The sequence below is a fragment of the Schistocerca piceifrons genome, chromosome 8, assembly GCF_021461385.2.
Source record: "Schistocerca piceifrons isolate TAMUIC-IGC-003096 chromosome 8, iqSchPice1.1, whole genome shotgun sequence".
NCBI lineage: Eukaryota > Metazoa > Arthropoda > Insecta > Orthoptera > Acrididae > Schistocerca > Schistocerca piceifrons.
Genome location: NC_060145.1, coordinates 481,529,949 through 481,553,794, shown reverse-complemented (window position 1 = coordinate 481,553,794; position 23,846 = coordinate 481,529,949).

Here is a 23,846-nt window from a genome sequence, read left to right as displayed (position 1 = left end):
CAATCATTAGCGCAATCCAAGGTCACCAGAATGTGTAATTTTATCTTTATTCTATAGCATAATGAAAGAAATTCAAAATCAAGCTGTTTCTTACCAACAAACTAATTATTCACGCAGTCAGCCCCTGTACGTAGATACATTCGGTGTGAAGAATGCTATGTGCACAGCACTAGCGTGTTTGTTCTAGAATATGTCGAAGCTCCCATACATATCTTGTCAACCTGCTAACGAAAGAAAATGCAATCATTACCGCAATCCAAAGTCATCTGAATGTGTAATTTTATCTTTATTCTAAAGACTAATGAAAGAAATTCAAAATTCAAGCTGTTTCTTACCAACAAATTAATTATTCACGCAGTCATCCCCTGTACGTAGATACATTCGGTGTGAAGAATGCTATGTGCACAGCACTAGCGTGTTGCTTCTAGAAAATGTCGAAGCTCCCACACATACCTTGTCAACCTGCTAACGAAAGAAAATGCAATCATTAGCGCAATCCAAGGTCACCAGAATGTGTAATTTTATTTTTATTCCAAAGCATAATGAAAGAAATTCAAAATTCAAGCTGTTTCTTACCAACAAACTAATTATTCACGCAGTCATCCCCTGTACGTAGATACATTCGGTGTGAAGAATGCTATGTGCACAGCACTAGCGGGTTTCTTATAGAATATGTCGAAGCTCCCACACATATCTTGTCAACCTGCTAACGAAAGAAAATGCAATCATTAACGCAATCCAAGGTCACCAGAATGTGTAATTTTATCTTTATTCTAAAGAATAATGAAAGAAATTCAAAATTCAAGCTGTTTCTTTCCAACAAACTAATTATTCACGCATTCATCTCCTGTACGTAGATACATTCGGTGTAAAGAATGCTATGTGCACAGCACTAGCGTGTTGCTTCTAGAATATGTCGAAGCTCCCACACATACCTTGTCAACCTGCTAACGAAAGAAAATGCAATCATTAGCGCAATCCAAGGTCACCAGAATGTGTAATTTTATCTTTATTCTAAAGCATAATGAAAGAAATTCAAAATTCAAGCAGTTTCTTACCAACAACCTAATTATTCACGCAGTCATCCCCTGTACGTAGATACATTCGGTGTGAAGAATGCTATGTGCACAGCACTAGCGTGTTTCTTCTAGAATATGTCGAAGCTCCCACACATATCTTGTCAACCTGCTAACGAAGGAAAATGCAATCATTAGCGCAATCCAAGGTCACCAGAATGTGTAATTTTATCTTTATTCTAAAGCATAATGAAAAAAATTCAAAATTCAAGCTGTTTCTTACCAACAAACTAATTATTCACTCAGTCATCCCCTGTACGTAGATACATTCGGTGTGAGGAATGCTATGTGCACAGCACTAGCGTGTTGCTTCTAGAAAATGTCGAAGCTCCCACACATACCTTGTCAACCTGCTATCGAAAGAAAATGCAATCATTAACGCAATCCAAGGTCACCAGAATGTGTAATTTTATCTTTATTCTAAAGAATAATGACAAAAATTAAATATCGAGCTGTTACTTCCCCAAAAACTAATTCTTCACGCAGTCATACCCTGTACATATATACATTCGGAGTGAAGAATGCTATGTGCACAGCACTAGCGTGTTGCTTCTAGAATATGTCGAAGCTCCCACACATATCTTGTCAACCTGCTAACGAAAGAAAATGCAATCATTAGCGCAATCCAAAGTCACCTGAATGTGTAATTTTATCTTTATTCTAAAGAATAAAGACAAAAATTAAATATCGAGCTGTTACTTCCCCAAAAACTAATTCTTCACGCAGTCATACCCTGTACGTAAATACATTCGGTGTGAAGAATGCTATGTGCACAGCACTAGCGGGTTGCTTCTAGAATATGTCGAAGCTCCCACACATATCTTGTCAACCTGCTAACGAAAGAAAATGCAATCATTAGCGCAATCCAAGGTCACCAGATTGTGTAATTTTATCTTTATTCTAAAGAATAATGAAAGAAATTCAAAATTCAAGCTGTTTCTTACCAACAAACTAATTATTCACGCAGTCATCCCCTGTACGTAGATACATTCGGTGTGAAGAATGCTATGTGCACAGCACTAGCGTGTTTCTTCTAGAATATGTCGAAGCTCCCACACATATTTTGTCAACCTGCTAACGAAAGAAAATGCAATCATTAGCGCAATCCAAAGTCACCTGAATGTGTAATTTTATCTTTATTCTAAAGAATAATGACAAAAATTAAATATCGAGCTGATACTTCCCCAAAAACTAATTCTTCACGCAGTCATACCCTGTACGTAAATACATTCGGTGTGAAGAATGCTATGTGCACAGCACTAGCGTGTATCTTCTAGAATATGTCGAAACGCACACACATATCTTGTCAACCTGCTAACGAAAGAAAATGCAATCATTAGCGCAATCCAAGGTCGCCAGAATGTGTAATTTTATCTTTATTCTAAAGCATAATGAAAGAAATTCAAAATTCAAGCTGTTTCTTACCAACAAACTAATTATTCATGCAGTCATCCCCTGTACGTAGATACATTCGGTGTGAAGAATGCTATGTGCACAGCACTAGCGTGTTTCTTCTAGAATATGTCGAAGCTCCCACACATATCTTGTCAACTTGCTAACGAAAGAAAATGCAATCATTAGCGCAATCCAAAGTCACCTGAATGTGTAATTTTACCTTTATTCTAAAGAATAATGACAAAAATTAAATATCGAGCTGTTACTTCCCCAAAAACTAATTCTTCACGCAGTCATACCCTGTACGTAAATACATTCGGTGTGAAGAATGCTATGTGCACAGCATTAGCGTGTTGCTTCTAGAATATGTCGAAGCTCCCACACATATCTTGTCAATCTGCTAACGAAAGAAAATGCAATCATTAGCGCAATCCAAGGTCACCAGAATGTGTAATTTTATCTTTACACTAAAGCATCATGAAAGAAATTCCAAATTCAAGCTGTTTCTTACCAACAAACTAATTATTCACGCAGTCATCCCCTGTACGTGGATACATTCGGTGTGAAGAATGCTATGTGCACAGCACTAGCGTGTTTCTTCTAGAAAATGTCGAAGCTCCCATACATATCTTGTCAACCTGCTAACGAAAGAAAATGCAATCATTAGCGCAATCCAAGGTCACCAGAATGTGTAATTTTATCTTTATTCTAAAGCATAATGAAAGAAATTCAAAATTCAAGCTGTTTCTTACCAACAAACTAATTATTCACGCAGTCATCCGCTGTACGTAGATACATTCGGTGTGAAGAATGCTATGTGCACAGCACTAGCGTGTTTCTTCTAGAATATGTCGAAGCTCCCACACATATCTTGTCAACTTGCTAACGAAAGAAAATGCAATCATTAGCGCAATCCAAAGTCACCTGAATGTGTAATTTTATCTTTATTCTAAAGTCTAATGAAAGAAATTCAAAATTCAAGCTGTTTCTTACCAACAAACTAATTATTCACGCAGTCTCCCCTGTACGTAGATACATTCGGTGTGAAGATTGCTATGTGCACAGCACTAGCGTGTTGCTTCTAGAATATGTCGAAGCTCCCACACATACCTTGTCAACCTGCTAACGAAAGAAAATGCAATCATTAGCGCAATCCAAGGTCACCAAAATGTGTAATTTTATTTTTATTCTAAAGCATAATGAAAGAAATTCAAAATTCAAGCTGTTTCTTACCAACAAACTAATTATTCACGCAGTCATCCCCTTTACGTAGATACATTCGGTGTGAAGAATGCTATGTGCACTGCACTAGCGTGTTTCTTCTAGAATATGTCGAAGCTCCCACACATATCTTGTCAACCTGCTAACGAAAGAAAATGCAATCATTAACGCAATCCAAGGTCACCAGAATGTGTAATTTTATCTTTATTCTAAAGAATAATGAAAGAAATTCAAAATTCAAGCTGTTTCTTACCAACAAACTAATTATTAACGCAGTCATCCCCTGTACGTAGATACATTCGGTGTAAAGAATGCTATGTGCACAGCACTAGCGTGTTGCTTCTAGAATTTGTCGAAGCTCCCACACATACCTTGTCAACCTGCTAACGAAAGAAAATGCAATCATTAGCGCAATCCAAGGTCACCAGAATGTGTAATTTTATCTTTATTCTAAAGCATAATGAAAGAAATTCAAAATTCAAGCTGTTTCTTACCAACAAACTAATTATTCACGCAGTCATCCCCTGTACGTAGATACATTCGGTGTGAAGAATGCTATGTGCACAGCACTAGCGTGTTTCTTCTAGAATATGTCGAAGCTCCCACACATATCTTGTCAACCTGCTAACGAAAGAAAATGCAATCATTAGCGCAATCCAAGGTCACCAGAATGTGTAATTTTATCTTTATTCTATAGCATAATGAAAGAAATTCAAAATCAAGCTGTTTCTTACCAACAAACTAATTATTCACGCAGTCAGCCCCTGTACGTAGATACATTCGGTGTGAAGAATGCTATGTGCACAGCACTAGCGTGTTTGTTCTAGAATATGTCGAAGCTCCCATACATATCTTGTCAACCTGCTAACGAAAGAAAATGCAATCATTACCGCAATCCAAAGTCACCTGAATGTGTAATTTTATCTTTATTCTAAAGACTAATGAAAGAAATTCAAAATTCAAGCTGTTTCTTACCAACAAACTAATTATTCACGCAGTCATCCCCTGTACGTAGATACATTCGGTGTGAAGAATGCTATGTGCACAGCACTAGCGTGTTGCTTCTAGAAAATGTCGAAGCTCCCACACATACCTTGTCAACCTGCTAACGAAAGAAAATGCAATCATTAGCGCAATCCAAGGTCACCAGAATGTGTAATTTTATTTTTATTCTAAAGCATAATGAAAGAAATTCAAAATTCAAGCTGTTTCTTACCAACAAACTAATTATTCACGCAGTCATCCCCTGTACGTAGATACATTCGGTGTGAAGAATGCTATGTGCACAGCACTAGCGGGTTTCTTATAGAATATGTCGAAGCTCCCACACATATCTTGTCAACCTGCTAACGAAAGAAAATGCAATCATTAACGCAATCCAAGGTCACCAGAATGTGTAATTTTATCTTTATTCTAAAGAATAATGAAAGAAATTCAAAATTCAAGCTGTTTCTTTCCAACAAACTAATTATTCACGCATTCATCCCCTGTACGTAGATACATTCGGTGTAATGAATGCTATGTGCACAGCACTAGCGTGTTGCTTCTAGAATATGTCGAAGCTCCCACACATACCTTGTCAACCTGCTAACGAAAGAAAATGCAATCATTAGCGCAATCCAAGGTCACCAGAATGTGTAATTTTATCTTTATTCTAAAGCATAATGAAAGAAATTCAAAATTCAAGCAGTTTCTTACCAACAACCTAATTATTCACGCAGTCATCCCCTGTACGTAGATGCATTCGGTGTGAAGAATGCTATGTGCACAGCACTAGCGTGTTTCTTCTAGAATATGTTGAAGCTCCCACCCATACCTTGTCAACCTGCTAACGAAAGAAAATGCAATCATTAGCGCTATCCAAGGTCACCAGAATGTGTAATTTTATCTTTATTCTAAAGCATAATGAAAGAAATTCAAAATTCAAGCTGTTTCTTACCAACAAACTAATTATTCACGCAGTCATCCCCTGTACGTAGATACATTCGGTGTGAAGAATGCTATGTGCACAGCACTAGCGTGTTTCTTCTAGAATATGTCGAAGCTCCCACACATATCTTGTCAACCTGCTAACGAAAGAAAATGCGATCATTAGCGCAATCCAAGGTCACCAGAATGTGTAATTTTATCTTTATTCTATAGCATAATGAAAGAAATTCAAAATCAAGCTGTTTCTTACCAACAAACTAATTATTCACGCAGTCAGCCCCTGTACGTAGATACATTCGGTGTGAAGAATGCTATGTGCACAGCACTAGCGTGTTTCTTCTAGAATATGTCGAAGCTACCATACATATCTTGTCAACCTGCTAACGAAAGAAAATGCAATCATTACCGCAATCCAAAGTCACCTGAATGTGTAATTTTATCTTTATTCTAAAGACTAATGAAAGAAATTCAAAATTCAAGCTGTTTCTTACCAACAAACTAATTATTCACGCAGTCATCCCCTGTACGTAGATACATTCGGTGTAAAGAATGCTATGTGCACAGCACTAGCGTGTTGCTTCTAGAATATGTCGAAGCTCCCACACATACCATGTCAACCTGCTAACGAAAGAAAATGCAATCATTAGCGCAATCCAAGGTCACCAGAATGTGTAATTTTATCTTTATTCTAAAGCATAATGAAAGAAATTCAAAATTCAAGCAGTTTCTTACCAACAACCTAATTATTCACGCAGTCATCCCCTGTACGTAGATACATTCGGTGTGAAGAATGCTATGTGCACAGCACTAGCGTGATTCTTCTAGAATATGTTGAAGCTCCCACACATATCTTGTCAACCTGCTAACGAAAGAAAATGCAATCATTAGCGCAATCCTAGGTCACCAGAATGTGTAATTTTATCTTTATTCTAAAGCATAATGAAAGAAATTCAAAATCAAGCTGTTTCTTACCAACAAACTAATTATTCACGCAGTCATCCCCTGTACGTAGATACATTCGGTGTGAAGAATGCTATGTGCACAGCACTAGCGTGTTTCTTCTAGAATATGTCGAAGCTCCCACACATATCTTGTCAACCTGCTAACGAAAGAAAATGCAATCATTAGCGCAATTTAAAGTCACCTGAATGTGTAATTTTATCTTTATTCTAAAGAATAATGACAAATATTAAATATCGAGCTGTTACTTCCCCAAAAACTAATTCTTCACGCAGTCATACCCTGTACGTAAATACATTCGATGTGAAGAATGCTATGTGCACAGCACTAGCGTGTTTCTTCTAGAATATGTCGAAGCTCCCACACATATCTTGTCAACCTGCTAACGAAAGAAAATGCAATCATTAGCGCAATCCAAGGTCACCAGAATGTGTAATTTTATCTTTATTCTAAAGCATAATGAAAGAAATTCAAAATTCAACCTGTTTCTTACCAACAAACTAATTATTCACGCAGTCATCCCCTGTACGTAGATACATTCGGTGTGAAGAATGCTATGTGCACAGCACTAGCGTGTTTCTTCTAGAATATGTCGAAGCTCCCACACATACCTTGTCAACCTGCTAACGAAAGAATATGCAATCATTAGCGCAATCCAAAGTCACCTGAATGTGTAATTTTATCTTTATTCTAAAGAATAATGACAAAAATTAAATATCGAGCTGTTACTTCCCCAAAAACTAATTCTTCACGCAGTCATACCCTGTACATATATACATTAGGAGTGATGAATGCTATGTGCACAGCACTAGCGTGTTGCTTCTAGAATATGTCGAAGCTCCCACACATATCTTGTCAACCTGCTAACGAAAGAAAATGCAATCATTAGCGCAATCCAAAGTCACCTGAATGTGTATTTTTATCTTTATTCTAAAGAATAAAGACAAAAATTAAATATCGAGCTGTTACTTCCCCAAAAACTAATTCTTCACGCAGTCATACCCTGTACGTAAATACATTCGGTGTGAAGAATGCTATGTGCACAGCACTAGCGTGTTGCTTCTAGAATATGTCGAAGCTCCCACACATATCTTGTCAACCTGCTAACGAAAGAAAATGCAATCATTAGCGCAATCCAAGGTCACCTGAATGTGTAATTTTATCTTTATTCTAAAGAATAATGAAAGAAATTCAAAATTCAAGCTGTTTCTTACCAACAAACTAATTATTCACGCAGTCATCCCCTGTACGTAGATACATTCGGTGTGAAGAACGCTATGTGCACAGCACTAGCGTGTTTCTTCAAGAATATGTCGAAGCTCCCACACATATTTTGTCAACCTGCTAACGAAAGAAAATGCAATCATTAGCGCAATCCAAAGTCACCTGAATGTGTAATTTTATCTTTATTCTAAAGAATAATGACAAAAATTAAATATCGAGCTGTTACTCCCCAAAAACTAATTCTTCACGCAGTAATACCCTGTACGTAAATACATTCGGTGTGAAGAATGCTATGTGCACAGCACTAGCGTGTTGCTTCTAGAATATGTCGAAGCTCCCACACATATCTTGTCAACCTGCTAACGAATGAAAATGCAATCATTAGCGCAATCCAAAGTCACCTGAATGTGTAATTTTATATTTATTCTAAAGAATAATGCCAAAAATTAAATATCGAGCTGTTACTTCCCCAAAAACTAATTCTTCACGCAGTCATACTCTGTACGTAAATACATTCGGTGTGAAGAATGCCATGTGCACAGCACTAGCGTGTTGCTTCTAGAATATGTCGAAGCTCCCACACATATCTTGTCAACCTGCTAACGAAAGAAAATTCAATCATTAGCGCAATCCAAGGTCACCAGAATGTGTAATTTTATCTTTATTCTAAAGCATAATGAAAGAAAATCAAAATTCAAGCTGTTTCTTACCAACAAACTAATTATTCGCGCAGTCATCCCCTGTACGTAGATACATTCGGTGTGAAGAATGCTATGTGCACAGCACTAGCGTGTTTCTTCTAGAATATGTCGAAGCTCCCACACATATCTTGTCAACCTGCTAACGAAAGAAAATGCAATCATTAGCGCAATCCAAAGTCACCTGAATGTGTAATTTTAACTTTATTCTAAAGAATAATGACAAAAATTGAATATCGAGCTGTTACTTCCCCAAAAACTAATTCTTCACGCAGTCATACCCTGTACGAAAATACATTCGGTGTGAAGAATGCTATGTGCACAGCACTAGCGTGTTTCTTCTAGAATATGTCGAAGCTCCCACACATATCTTGTCAACCTGCTAACGAAAGAAAATGCAATCATTAGCGCAATCCAAGGTCACCAGAATGTTTAATTTTATCTTTATTCTAAAGCGTAATGAAAGAAATTCAAAATTCAAGCTGTTTCTTACCAACAAACTAATTATTCACGCAGTCATCCCCTGTACGTAGATACATTCGGTGTGAAGAATGCTATGTGCACAGCACTAGCGTGTTTCTTCTAGAATATGTCGAAGCGCCCACACATATCTTGTCAACCTGCTAACGAAAGAAAATGCATTCATTAGCGCAATCCAAGGTCACCAGAATGTGTAATTTTATCTTTATTCTAAAGCATAATGAAAGAAATTCAAAATTCAAGCTGTTTCTTTCCAACAAACTAATTATTCACGCAGTCATCCCCTGTACGTAGATACATTCGGTGTGAAGAATGCTATGTGCACAGCACTAGCGTGCTTCTTCTAGAATATGTCGAAGCTCCCACACATATCTTGTCAACCTGCTAACGAAAGAAAATGCAATCATTAGCGCAATCCAAAGTCACCTGAATGTGTAATTTTATCTTTATTCTAAAGAATAATGACAAAAACTAAATATCGTGCTGTTACTTCTCCAAAACTAATTCTTCACGCAGTCATACCCGGTACGTAAATAGATTCGGAGTGAAGAATGCTATGTGCACAGCACTAGCGTGTTGCTTCTAGAATATGTCGAAGCTCCCACACATATCTTTTCAACCTGCTAACGAAAGAAAATGCAATCATTAGCGCAATCCAAAGTCACCTAATTGTGTAATTTTATCTTTATTCTAAAGAATAAAGACAAAAATTAAATATCGAGCTGTTACTTTCCCAAAAACTAATTCTTCACGCAGTCATACCCTGTACGTAAATACATTCGGTGTGAAGAATGCTATGTGCACAGCACCAACGTGTTGCTTCTAGAATATGTCGAAGCTCACACACATATCTTGTGAACCTGCTAACGAAAGAAAATGCAATCATTAGCGCAATCCAAGGTCACCAGAATGTGTAATTTCATCTTTATTCTAAAGAATAATGAAAGAAATTCAAAATTCAAGCTGTTTCTTACCAACAAACTAATTATTCACGCAGTCATCCCCTGTACGTAAATACATTCGGTGTGAAGAATGCTATGTGCACAGCACTAGCGTGTATCTTCTAGAATATGTCGAAGCGCCCACACATATCTTGTCAACCTGCTAACGAAAGAAAATGCAATCATTAGCGCAATCCAAGGTCGCCAGAATGTGTAATTTTATCTTTATTCTAAAGCATAATGAAAGAAATTCAAAATTCAAGCTGTTTCTTACCAACAAACTAATTATTCATGCAGTCATCCCCTGTACGTAGATACATTCGGTGTGAAGAATGCTATGTGCACAGCACTAGCGTGTTTCTTCTAGAATATGTCGATGCTCCCACACATATCTTGTCAACCTGCTAACGAAAGAAAATGCAATCATTAGCGCAATCCAAAGTCACCTGAATGTGTAATTTTACCTTTATTCTAAAGAATAATGACAAAAATTAAATATCGAGCTGTTACTTCCCCAAAAACTAATTCTTCACGCAGTCATACCCTGTACGTAAATACATTCGGTGTGAAGAATGCTATGTGCACAGAATTAGCGTGTTGCTTCTAGAATATGTCGAAGCTCCCACACATATCTTGTCAACCTGCTAACTAAAGAAAATGCAATCATTAGCGCAATCCAAGGTCACCAGAATGTGTAATTTTATCTTTACTCTAAAGCATCATGAAAGAAATTCCAAATTCAAGCTGTTTCTTACCAACAAACTAATTATTCACGCAGTCATCCCCTGTACATAGATACATTCGGTGTGAAGAATGCTATGTGCACAGCACTAGCGTGTTTCTTCTAGAAAATGTTGAAGCTCCCACACATATCTTGTCAACCTGCTAACGAAAGAAAATGCAATCATTAGCGCAATCCAAGGTCACCAGAATGTGTAATTTTATCTTTATTCTAAAGCATAATGAAAGAAATTCAAAATCAAGCTGTTTCTTACCAACAAACTAATTATTCACGCAGTCATCCCCTGTACGTAGATACATTCGGTGTGAAGAATGCTATGTGCACAGCACTAGCGTGTTGCTTCTAGAGTATGTCGAAGCTCCCACACATACCTTGTCAACCTGCTAACGAAAGAAAATGCAATCATTAGCGCAATCCAAGGTCACCAGAATGTGTAATTTTATTTTTATTCTAAAGCATAATGACAGAAATTCAAAATTCAAGCTGTTTCTTACCAACAAACTAATTATTCACGCAGTCATCCCCTGTACGTAGATACATTCGGTGTGAAGAATGCTATGTGCACAGCACTAGCGTGTTTCTTCTAGAATATGTCGAAGCTCCCACACATATCTTGTCAACCTGCTAACGAAAGAAAATGCAATCATTAACGCAATCCAAGGTCACCAGAATGTGTAATTTTATCTTTATTCTAAAGAATAATGAAAGAAATTCAAAATTCAAGCTGTTTCTTACCAACAAACTAATTATTCACGCAGTCATCCCCTGTACGTAGATACATTCGGTGTAAAGAATGCTATGTGCACAGCACTAGCGTGTTGCTTCTAGAATTTGTCGAAGCTCCCACACATACCTTGTCAACCTGCTAACGAAAGAAAATGCAATCATTAGCGCAATCCAAGGTCACCAGAATGTGTAATTTTATCTTTATTCTAAAGCATAATGAAAGAAATTCAAAATTCAAGCTGTTTCTTACCAACAAACTAATTATTCACGCAGTCATCCCCTGTACGTAGATACATTCGGTGTGAAGAATGCTATGTGCACAGCACTAGCGTGTTTCTTCTAGAATAAGTCGAAGCTCCCACACATATCTTGTCAACCTGCTAACGAAAGAAAATGCAATCATTATCGCAATCCAAGGTCACCAGAATGTGTAATTTTATCTTTATTGTATAGCATAATGAAAGAAATTCAAAATCAAGCTGTTTCTTACCAACAAACTAATTATTCACGCAGTCAGCCCCTGTACGTAGATACATTCGGTGTGAAGAATGCTTTGTGCACAGCACTAGCGTGTTTGTTCTAGAATATGTCGAAGCTCCCATACATATCTTGTCAACCTGCTAACGAAAGAAAATGCAATCATTACCGCAATCCAAAGTCACCTGAATGTGTAATTTTATCTTTATTCTAAAGACTAATGAAAGAAATTCAAAATTCAAGCTGTTTCTTACCAACAAACTAATTATTCACGCGGTCATCCCCTGTACGTAGATACATTCGGTGTGAAGAATGCTATGTGCACAGCACTAGCGTGTTGCTTCTAGAAAATGTCGAAGCTCCCACACATACCTTGTCAACCTGCCAACGAAAGAAAATGCAATCATTAACGCAATCCAAGGTCACCAGAATGTGTAATTTTATCTTTATTCTAAAGAATAATGACAAAAATTAAATATCGAGCTGTTACTTCCCCAAAAACTAATTCTTCACGCAGTCATACCCTGTACATATATACATTCAGAGTGAAGAATGCTATGTGCACAGCACTAGCGTGTTGCTTCTAGAATATGTCGAAGCTCCCACACATATCTTGTCAACCTGCTAACGAAAGAAAATGCAATCATTAGCGCAATCCAAAGTCACCTGAATGTGTAATTTTATCTTTATTCTAAAGAATAAAGACAAAAATTAAATATCGAGCTGTTACTTCCCAAAAACTAATTCTTCACGCAGTCATACCCTGTACGTAAATACATTCGGTGTGAAGAATGCTATGTGCACAGCACTAGCGTGTTGCTTCTAGAATATGTCGAAGCTCCCACACATATCTTGTCAACCTGCTAACGAAAGAAAATGCAATCATTAGCGCAATCCAAGGTCACCAGATTGTGTAATTTTATCTTTATTCTAAAGAATAATGAAAGAAATTCAAAATTCAAGCTGTTTCTTACCAACAAACTAATTATTCACGGAGTCATCCCCTGTACGTAGATACATTCGGTGTGAAGAATTCTATGTGCACAGCACTAGCGTGTTGCTTCTAGAATATGTCGAAGCTCCCACACATACCTTGTCAACCTGCTAACGAAAGAAAATGCAATCATTAGCGCAATCCAAGGTGACCAGAATGTGTAATTTTATTTTTATTCTAAAGCATAATGAAAGAAATTCAAAATTCAAGCTGTTTCTTACCAACAAACTAATTATTCACGCAGTCATCCCCTGTACGTAGATACATTCGGTGTGAAGAATGCTATGTGCACAGCACTAGCGTGTTTCTTCTAGAATATGTCGAAGCTCCCACACATATCTTGTCAACCTGCTAACGAAAGAAAATGCAATCATTAACGCAATCCAAGGTCACCAGAATGTGTAATTTTATCTTTATTCTAAAGAATAATGAAAGAAATTCAAAATTCAAGCTGTTTCTTACCAACAAACTAATTATTCACGCAGTCATCCCCTGTACGTAGATACATTCGGTGTAAAGAATGCTATGTGCACAGCACTAGCGTGTTGCTTCTAGAATTTGTCGAAGCTCCCACACATACCTTGTCAACCTGCTAACGAAAGAAAATGCAATCATTAGCGCAATCCAAGGTCACCAGAATGTGTAATTTTATCTTTATTCTAAAGCATAATGAAAGAAATTCAAAATTCAAGCTGTTTCTTACCAACAAACTAATTATTCACGCTGTCATCCCCTGTACGTAGATACATTCGGTGTGAAGAATGCTATGTGCACAGCACTAGCGTGTTTCTTCTAGAATATGTCGAAGCTCCCACACATATCTTGTCAACCTGCTAACGAAAGAAAATGCAATCATTAGCGCAATCCAAGGTCACCAGAATGTGTAATTTTATCTTTATTCTATAGCATAATGAAAGAAATTCAAAATCAAGCTGTTTCTTACTAACAAACTAATTATTCACGCAGTCAGCCCCTGTACGTAGATACATTCGGTGTGAAGAATGCTATGTGCACAGCACTAGCGTGTTTGTTCTAGAATATGTCGAAGCTCCCATACATATCTTGTCAACCTGCTAACGAAAGAAAATGCAATCATTACCGCAATCCAAAGTCACCTGAATGTGTAATTTTATCTTTATTCTAAAGACTAATGAAAGAAATTCAAAATTCAAACTGTTTCTTACCAACAAACTAATTATTCACGCAGTCATCCCCTGTACGTAGATACATTCGGTGTGAAGAATGCTATGTGCACAGCACTAGCGTGTTGCTTCTAGAAAATGTCGAAGCTCCCACACATACCTTGTCAACCTGCTAACGAAAGAAAATGCAATCATTAGCGCAATCCAAGGTCACCAGAATGTGTAATTTTATTTTTATTCTAAAGCATAATGAAAGAAATTCAAAATTCAAGCTGTTTCTTACCAACAAACTAATTATTCACGCAGTCATCCCCTGTACGTAGATACATTCGGTGTGAAGAATGCTATGTGCACAGCACTAGCGTGTTTCTTATAGAATATGTCGAAGCTCCCACACATATCTTGTCAACCTGCTAACGAAAGAAAATGCAATCATTAACGCAATCCAAGGTCACCAGAATGTGTAATTTTATCTTTATTCTAAAGAATAATGAAAGAAATTCAAAATTCAAGCTGTTTCTTTCCAACAAACTAGTTATTCACGCAGTCATCCCCTGTACGTAGATACATTCGGTGTAAAGAATGCTATGTGCACAGCACTAGCGTGTTGCTTCTAGAATAAGTCGAAGCTCCCACACATACCTTGTCAACCTGCTAACGAAAGAAAATGCAATCATTAGCGCAATCCAAGGTCACCAGAATGTGTAATTTTATCTTTATTCTAAAGCATAATGAAAGAAATTCAAAATTCAAGCAGTTTCTTACCAACAACCTAATTATTCACGCAGTCATCCCCTGTACGTAGATGCATTCGGTGTGAAGAATGCTATGTGCACAGCACTAGCGTGTTTCTTCTAGAATATGTTGAAGCTCCCACACATAAATTGTCAACCTGCTAACGAAAGAAAATGCAATCATTAGCGCTATCCAAGGTCACCAGAATGTGTAATTTTATCTTTATTCTAAAGCATAATGAAAGAAATTCAAAATTCAAGCTGTTTCTTACCAACAAACTAATTATTCACGCAGTCATCCCCTGTACGTAGATACATTCGGTGTGAAGAATGCTATGTGCACAGCACTAGCGTGTTTCTTCTAGAATATGTCGAAGCTCCCACACATATCTTGTCAACCTGCTAACGAAAGAAAATGCAATCATTAGCGCAATCCAAGGTCACCAGAATGTGTAATTTTATCTTTATTCTATAGCATAATGAAAGAAATTCAAAATCAAGCTGTTTCTTACCAACAAACTTATTATTCACGCAGTCAGCCCCTGTACGTAGATACATTCGGTGTGAAGAATGCTATGTGCACAGCACTAGCGTGTTTCTTCTAGAATATGTCGAAGCTCCCATACATATCTTGTCAACCTGCTAACGAAAGAAAATGCAATCATTACCGCAATCCAAAGTCACCTGAATGTGTAATTTTATCTTTATTCTAAAGACTAATGAAAGAAATTCAAAATTCAAGCTGTTTCTTACCAACAAACTAATTATTCACGCAGTCATCCCCCGTACGTAGATACATTCGGTGTAAAGAATGCTATGTGCACAGCACTAGCGTGTTGCTTCTAGAATATGTCGAAGCTCCCACACATACCTTGTCAACCTGCTAACGAAAGAAAATGCAATCATTAGCGCAATCCAAGGTCACCAGAATGTGTAATTTTATCTTTATTCTAAAGCATAATGAAAGAAATTCAAAATTCAAGCAGTTTCTTACCAACAACCTAATTATTCACGCAGTCATCCCCTGTACGTAGATACATTCGGTGTGAAGAATGCTATGTGTACAGCACTAGCGTGTTTCTTCTAGAATATGTTGAAGCTCCCACACATATCTTGTCAACCTGCTAACGAAAGAAAATGCAATCATTAGCGCAATCCAAGGTCACCAGAATGTGTAATTTTATCTTTATTCTAAAGCATAATGAAAGAAATTCAAAATCAAGCTGTTTCTTACCAACAAACTAATTATTCACGCAGTCATCCCCTGTACGTAGATACATTCGGTGTGAAGAATGCTATGTGCACAGCACTAGCGTGTTTCTTCTAGAATATGTCGAAGCTCCCACACATAACTTGTCAACCTGCTAACGAAAGAAAATGCAATCATTAGCGCAATTTAAAGTCACCTGAATGTGTAATTTTAACTTTATTCTAAAGAATAATGACAAATATTAAATATCGAGCTGTTACTTCCCCAAAAACTAATTCTTCACGCAGTCATACCCTGTACGTAAATACATTCGGTGTGAAGAATGCTATGTGCACAGCACTAGCGTGTTTCTTCTAGAATATGTCGAAGCTCCCACACATATCTTGTCAACCTGCTAACGAAAGAAAATGCAATCATTAGCGCAATCCAAGGTCACCAGAATGTGTAATTTTATCTTTATTCTAAAGCATAATGAAAGAAATTCAAAATTCAAGCTATTTCTTACCAACAAACTAATTATTCACGCAGTCATCCCCTGTACGTAGATACATTCGGTGTGAAGAATGCTATGTGCACAGCACTAGCGTGTTTCTTCTAGAATATGTCGAAGCTCCCACACATACCTTGTCAACCTGCTAACGAAAGAATATGCAATCATTAGCGCAATCCAAAGTCACCTGAATGTGTAATTTTATCTTTATTCTAAAGAATAATGACAAAAATTAAATATCGAGCTGTTACTTCCCCAAAAACTAATTCTTCACGCAGTCATACCCTGTACATATATACATTCGGAGTGAAGAATGCTATGTGCACAGCACTAGCGTGTTGCTTCTAGAATATGTCGAAGCTCCCACACGTATCTTGTCAACCTGCTAACGAAAGAAAATGCAATCATTAGCGCAATCCAAAGTCACCTGAATGTGTAATTTCATCTTTATTCTAAAGAATAAAGACGAAAATTAAATATCGAGCTGTTACTTCCCCAAAAACTAATTCTTCACGCAGTCATACCCTGTACGTAAATACATTCGGTGTGAAGAATGCTATGTGCACAGCACTAGCGTGTTGCTTCTAGAATATGTCGAAGCTCCCACACATATCTTGTCAACCTGCTAACGAAAGAAAATGCAATCATTAGCGCAATCCAAGGTCACCAGAATGTGTAATTTTATCTTTATTCTAAAGAATAATGAAAGAAATTCAAAATTCAAGCTGTTTCTTACCAACAAACTAATTATTCACGCAGTCATCCCCTGTACGTAGATACATTCGGTGTGAAGAACGCTATGTGCACAGCACTAGCGTGTTTCTTCAAGAATATGTCGAAGCTCCCACACATATTTTGTCAACCTGCTAACGAAAGAAAATGCAATCATTAGCGCAATCCAAAGTCACCTGAATGTGTAATTTTATCATTATTCTAAAGAATAATGACAAAAATTAAATATCGAGCTGTTACTTCCCCAAAAACTAATTCTTCACGCAGTCATACTCTGTACGTAAATACATTCGGTGTGAAGAATGCTATGTGCACAGCACTAGCGTGTTGCTTCTAGAATTTGTCGAAGCTCCCACACATACCTTGTCAACCTGCTAACGAAAGAAAATGCAATCATTAGCGCAATCCAAGGTCACCAGAATGTGTAATTTTATCTTTATTCTAAAGCATAATGAAAGAAATTCAAAATTCAAGCTGTTTCTTACCAACAAACTAATTATTCACGCAGTCATCCCCTGTACGTAGATACATTCGGTGTGAAGAATGCTATGTGCACAGCACTAGCGTGTTTCTTCTAGAATATGTCGAAGCTCCCACACATATCTTGTCAACCTGCTAACGAAAGAAAATGCAATCATTATCGCAATCCAAGGTCACCAGAATGTGTAATTTTATCTTTATTGTATAGCATAATGAAAGAAATTCAAAATCAAGCTGTTTCTTACCAACAAACTAATTATTCACGCAGTCAGCCCCTGTACGTAGATACATTCGGTGTGAAGAATGCTTTGTGCACAGCACTAGCGTGTTTGTTCTAGAATATGTCGAAGCTCCCATACATATCTTGTCAACCTGCTAACGAAAGAAAATGCAATCATTACCGCAATCCAAAGTCACCTGAATGTGTAATTTTATCTTTATTCTAAAGACTAATGAAAGAAATTCAAAATTCAAGCTGTTTCTTACCAACAAACTAATTATTCACGCGGTCATCCCCTGTACGTAGATACATTCGGTGTGAAGAATGCTATGTGCACAGCACTAGCGTGTTGCTTCTAGAAAATGTCGAAGCTCCCACACATACCTTGTCAACCTGCTAACGAAAGAAAATGCAATCATTAACGCAATCCAATGTCACCAGAATGTGTAATTTTATCTTTATTCTAAAGAATAATGACAAAAATTAAATATCGAGCTGTTACTTCCCCAAAAACTAATTCTTCACGCAGTCATACCCTGTACATATATACATTCAGAGTGAAGAATGCTATGTGCACAGCACTAGCGTGTTGCTTCTAGAATATGTCGAAGCTCCCACACATATCTTGTCAACCTGCTAACGAAAGAAAATGCAATCATTAGCGCAATCCAAAGTCACCTGAATGTGTAATTTTATCTTTATTCTAAAGAATAAAGACAAAAATTAAATATCGAGCTGTTACTTCCCCAAAAACTAATTCTTCACGCAGTCATACCCTGTACGTAAATACATTCGGTGTGAAGAATGCTATGTGCACAGCACTAGCGTGTTGCTTCTAGAATATGTCGAAGCTCCCACACATATCTTGTCAACCTGCTAACGAAAGAAAATGCAATCATTAGCGCAATCCAAGGTCACCAGATTGTGTAATTTTATCTTTATTCTAAAGAATAATGAAAGAAATTCAAAATTCAAGCTGTTTCTTACCAACAAACTAATTATTCACGGAGTCATCCCCTGTACGTAGATACATTCGGTGTGAAGAATTCTATGTGCACAGCACTAGCGTGTTGCTTCTAGAATATGTCGAAGCTCCCACACATACCTTGTCAAGCTGCTAACGAAAGAAAATGCAATCATTAGCGCAATCCAAGGTCACCAGAATGTGTAATTTTATTTTTATTCTAAAGCATAATGAAAGAAATTCAAAATTCAAGCTGTTTCTTACCAACAAACTAATTATTCACGCAGTCATCCCCTGTACGTAGATACATTCGGTGTGAAGAATGCTATGTGCACAGCACTAGCGTGTTTCTTCTAGAATATGTCGAAGCTCCCACACATATCTTGTCAACCTGCTAACGAAAGAAAATGCAATCATTAACGCAATCCAAGGTCACCAGAATGTGTAATTTTATCTTTATTCTAAAGAATAATGAAAGAAATTCAAAATTCAAGCTGTTTCTTACCAACAAACTAATTATTCACGCAGTCATCCCCTGTACGTAGATACATTCGGTGTAAAGAATGCTATGTGCACAGCACTAGCGTGTTGCTTCTAGAATTTGTCGAAGCTCCCACACATACCTTGTCAACCTGCTAACGAAAGAAAATGCAATCATTAGCGCAATCCAAGGTCACCAGAATGTGTAATTTTATCTTTATTCTAAAGCATAATGAAAGAAATTCAAAATTCAAGCTGTTTCTTACCAACAAACTAATTATTCACGCTGTCATCCCCTGTACGTAGATACATTCGGTGTGAAGAATGCTATGTGCACAGCACTAGCGTGTTTCTTCTAGAATATGTCGAAGCTCCCACACATATCTTGTCAACCTGCTAACGAAAGAAAATGCAATCATTAGCGCAATCCAAGGTCACCAGAATGTGTAATTTTATCTTTATTCTATAGCATAATGAAAGAAATTCAAAATCAAGCTGTTTCTTACTAACAAACTAATTATTCACGCAGTCAGCCCCTGTACGTAGATACATTCGGTGTGAAGAATGCTATGTGCACAGCACTAGCGTGTTTGTTCTAGAATATGTCGAAGCTCCCATACATATCTTGTCAACCTGCTAACGAAAGAAAATGCAATCATTACCGCAATCCAAAGTCACCTGAATGTGTAATTTTATCTTTATTCTAAAGACTAATGAAAGAAATTCAAAATTCAAACTGTTTCTTACCAACAAACTAATTATTCACGCAGTCATCCCCTGTACGTAGATACATTCGGTGTGAAGAATGCTATGTGCACAGCACTAGCGTGTTGCTTCTAGAAAATGTCGAAGCTCCCACACATACCTTGTCAACCTGCTAACGAAAGAAAATGCAATCATTAGCGCAATCCAAGGTCACCAGAATGTGTAATTTTATTTTTATTCTAAAGCATAATGAAAGAAATTCAAAATTCAAGCTGTTTCTTACCAACAAACTAATTATTCACGCAGTCATCCCCTGTACGTAGATACATTCGGTGTGAAGAATGCTATGTGCACAGCACTAGCGTGTTTCTTATAGAATATGTCGAAGCTCCCACACATATCTTGTCAACCTGCTAACGAAAGAAAATGCAATCATTAACGCAATCCAAGGTCACCAGAATGTGTAATTTTATCTTTATTCTAAAGAATAATGAAAGAAATTCAAAATTCAAGCTGTTTCTTTCCAACAAACTAGTTATTCACGCAGTCATCCCCTGTACGTAGATACATTCGGTGTAAAGAATGCTATGTGCACAGCACTAGCGTGTTGCTTCTAGAATAAGTCGAAGCTCCCACACATACCTTGTCAACCTGCTAACGAAAGAAAATGCAATCATTAGCGCAATCCAAGGTCACCAGAATGTGTAATTTTATCTTTATTCTAAAGCATAATGAAAGAAATTCAAAATTCAAGCAGTTTCTTACCAACAACCTAATTATTCACGCAGTCATCCCCTGTACGTAGATGCATTCGGTGTGAAGAATGCTATGTGCACAGCACTAGCGTGTTTCTTCTAGAATATGTTGAAGCTCCCACACATAAATTGTCAACCTGCTAACGAAAGAAAATGCAATCATTAGCGCTATCCAAGGTCACCAGAATGTGTAATTTTATCTTTATTCTAAAGCATAATGAAAGAAATTCAAAATTCAAGCAGTTTCTTACCAACAACCTAATTATTCACGCAGTCATCCCCTGTACGTAGATACATTCGGTGTGAAGAATGCTATGTGTACAGCACTAGCGTGTTTCTTCTAGAATATGTTGAAGCTCCCACACATATCTTGTCAACCTGCTAACGAAAGAAAATGCAATCATTAGCGCAATCCAAGGTCACCAGAATGTGTAATTTTATCTTTATTCTAAAGCATAATGAAAGAAATTCAAAATCAAGCTGTTTCTTACCAACAAACTAATTATTCACGCAGTCATCCCCTGTACGTAGATACATTCGGTGTGAAGAATGCTATGTGCACAGCACTAGCGTGTTTCTTCTAGAATATGTCGAAGCTCCCACACATAACTTGTCAACCTGCTAACGAAAGAAAATGCAATCATTAGCGCAATTTAAAGTCACCTGAATGTGTAATTTTAACTTTATTCTAAAGAATAATGACAAATATTAAATATCGAGCTGTTACTTCCCCAAAAACTAATTCTTCACGCAGTCATACCCTGTACGTAAATACATTCGGTGTGAAGAATGCTATGTGCACAGCACTAGCGTGTTTCTTCTAGAATATGTCGAAGCTCCCACACATATCTTGTCAACCTGCTAACGAAAGAAAATGCAATCATTAGCGCAATCCAAGGTCACCAGAATGTGTAATTTTATCTTTATTCTAAAGCATAATGAAAGAAATTCAAAATTCAAGCTATTTCTTACCAACAAACTAATTATTCACGCAGTCATCCCCTGTACGTAGATACATTCGGTGTGAAGAATGCTATGTGCACAGCACTAGCGTGTTTCTTCTAGAATATGTCGAAGCTCCCACACATACCTTGTCAACCTGCTAACGAAAGAATATGCAATCATTAGCGCAATCCAAAGTCACCTGAATGTGTAATTTTATCTTTATTCTAAAGAATAATGACAAAAATTAAATATCGAGCTGTTACTTCCCCAAAAACTAATTCTTCACGCAGTCATACCCTGTACATATATACATTCGGAGTGAAGAATGCTATGTGCACAGCACTAGCGTGTTGCTTCTAGAATATGTCGAAGCTCCCACACGTATCTTGTCAACCTGCTAACGAAAGAAAATGCAATCATTAGCGCAATCCAAAGTCACCTGAATGTGTAATTTCATCTTTATTCTAAAGAATAAAGACGAAAATTAAATATCGAGCTGTTACTTCCCCAAAAACTAATTCTTCACGCAGTCATACCCTGTACGTAAATACATTCGGTGTGAAGAATGCTATGTGCACAGCACTAGCGTGTTGCTTCTAGAATATGTCGAAGCTCCCACACATATCTTGTCAACCTGCTAACGAAAGAAAATGCAATCATTAGCGCAATCCAAGGTCACCAGAATGTGTAATTTTATCTTTATTCTAAAGAATAATGAAAGAAATTCAAAATTCAAGCTGTTTCTTACCAACAAACTAATTATTCACGCAGTCATCCCCTGTACGTAGATACATTCGGTGTGAAGAACGCTATGTGCACAGCACTAGCGTGTTTCTTCAAGAATATGTCGAAGCTCCCACACATATTTTGTCAACCTGCTAACGAAAGAAAATGCAATCATTAGCGCAATCCAAAGTCACCTGAATGTGTAATTTTATCATTATTCTAAAGAATAATGACAAAAATTAAATATCGAGCTGTTACTTCCCCAAAAACTAATTCTTCACGCAGTCATACTCTGTACGTAAATACATTCGGTGTGAAGAATGCTATGTGCACAGCACTAGCGTGTTGCTTCTAGAATATGTCGAAGCTCCCACACATATCTTGTCAACCTGCTAACGAATGAAAATGCAATCATTAGCGCAATCCAAAGTCACCTGAATGTGTAATTTTATATTTATTCTAAAGAATAATGCCAAAAATTAAATATCGAGCTGTTACTTCCCCAAAAACTAATTCTTCACGCAGTCATACTCTGTACGTAAATACATTCGGTGTGAAGAATGCCATGTGCACAGCACTAGCGTGTTGCTTCTAGAATATGTCGAAGCTCCCACACATACCTTGTCAACCTGCTAACGAAAGAATATGCAATCATTAGCGCAATCCAAAGTCACCTGAATGTGTAATTTTAACTTTATTCTAAAGAATAATGACAAAAATTGAATATCGAGCTGTTACTTCCCCAAAAACTAATTCTTCACGCAGTCATACCCTGTACGTAAATACATTCGGTGTGAAGAATGCTATGTGCACAGCACTAGCGTGTTTCTTCTAGAATATGTCGAAGCTCCCACACATATCTTGTCAACCTGCTAACGAAAGAAAATGCAATCATTAGCGCAATCCAAGGTCACCAGAATGTTTAATTTTATCTTTATTCTAAAGCGTAACTAAAGAAATTCAAAATTCAAGCTGTTTCTTACCAACAAACTAATTATTCACGCAGTCATCCCCTGTACGTAGATACATTCGGTGTGAAGAATGCTATGTGCACAGCACTAGCGTGTTTCTTCTAGAATATGTCGAAGCGCCCACACATATCTTGTCAACCTGCTAACGAAAGAAAATGCAATCATTAGCGCAATCCAAGGTCACCAGAATGTGTAATTTTATCTTTATTCTAAAGCATAATGAAAGAAATTCAAAATTCAAGCTGTTTCTTACCAACAAACTAATTATTCACGCAGTCATCCCCTGTACGTAGATACATTCGGTGTGAGGAATGCTATGTGCACAGCACTAGCGTGCTTCTTCTAGAATATGTCGAAGCTCCCACACATATCTTGTCAACCTGCTAACGAAAGAGAATGCAATCATTAGCGCAATCCAAAGTCACCTGA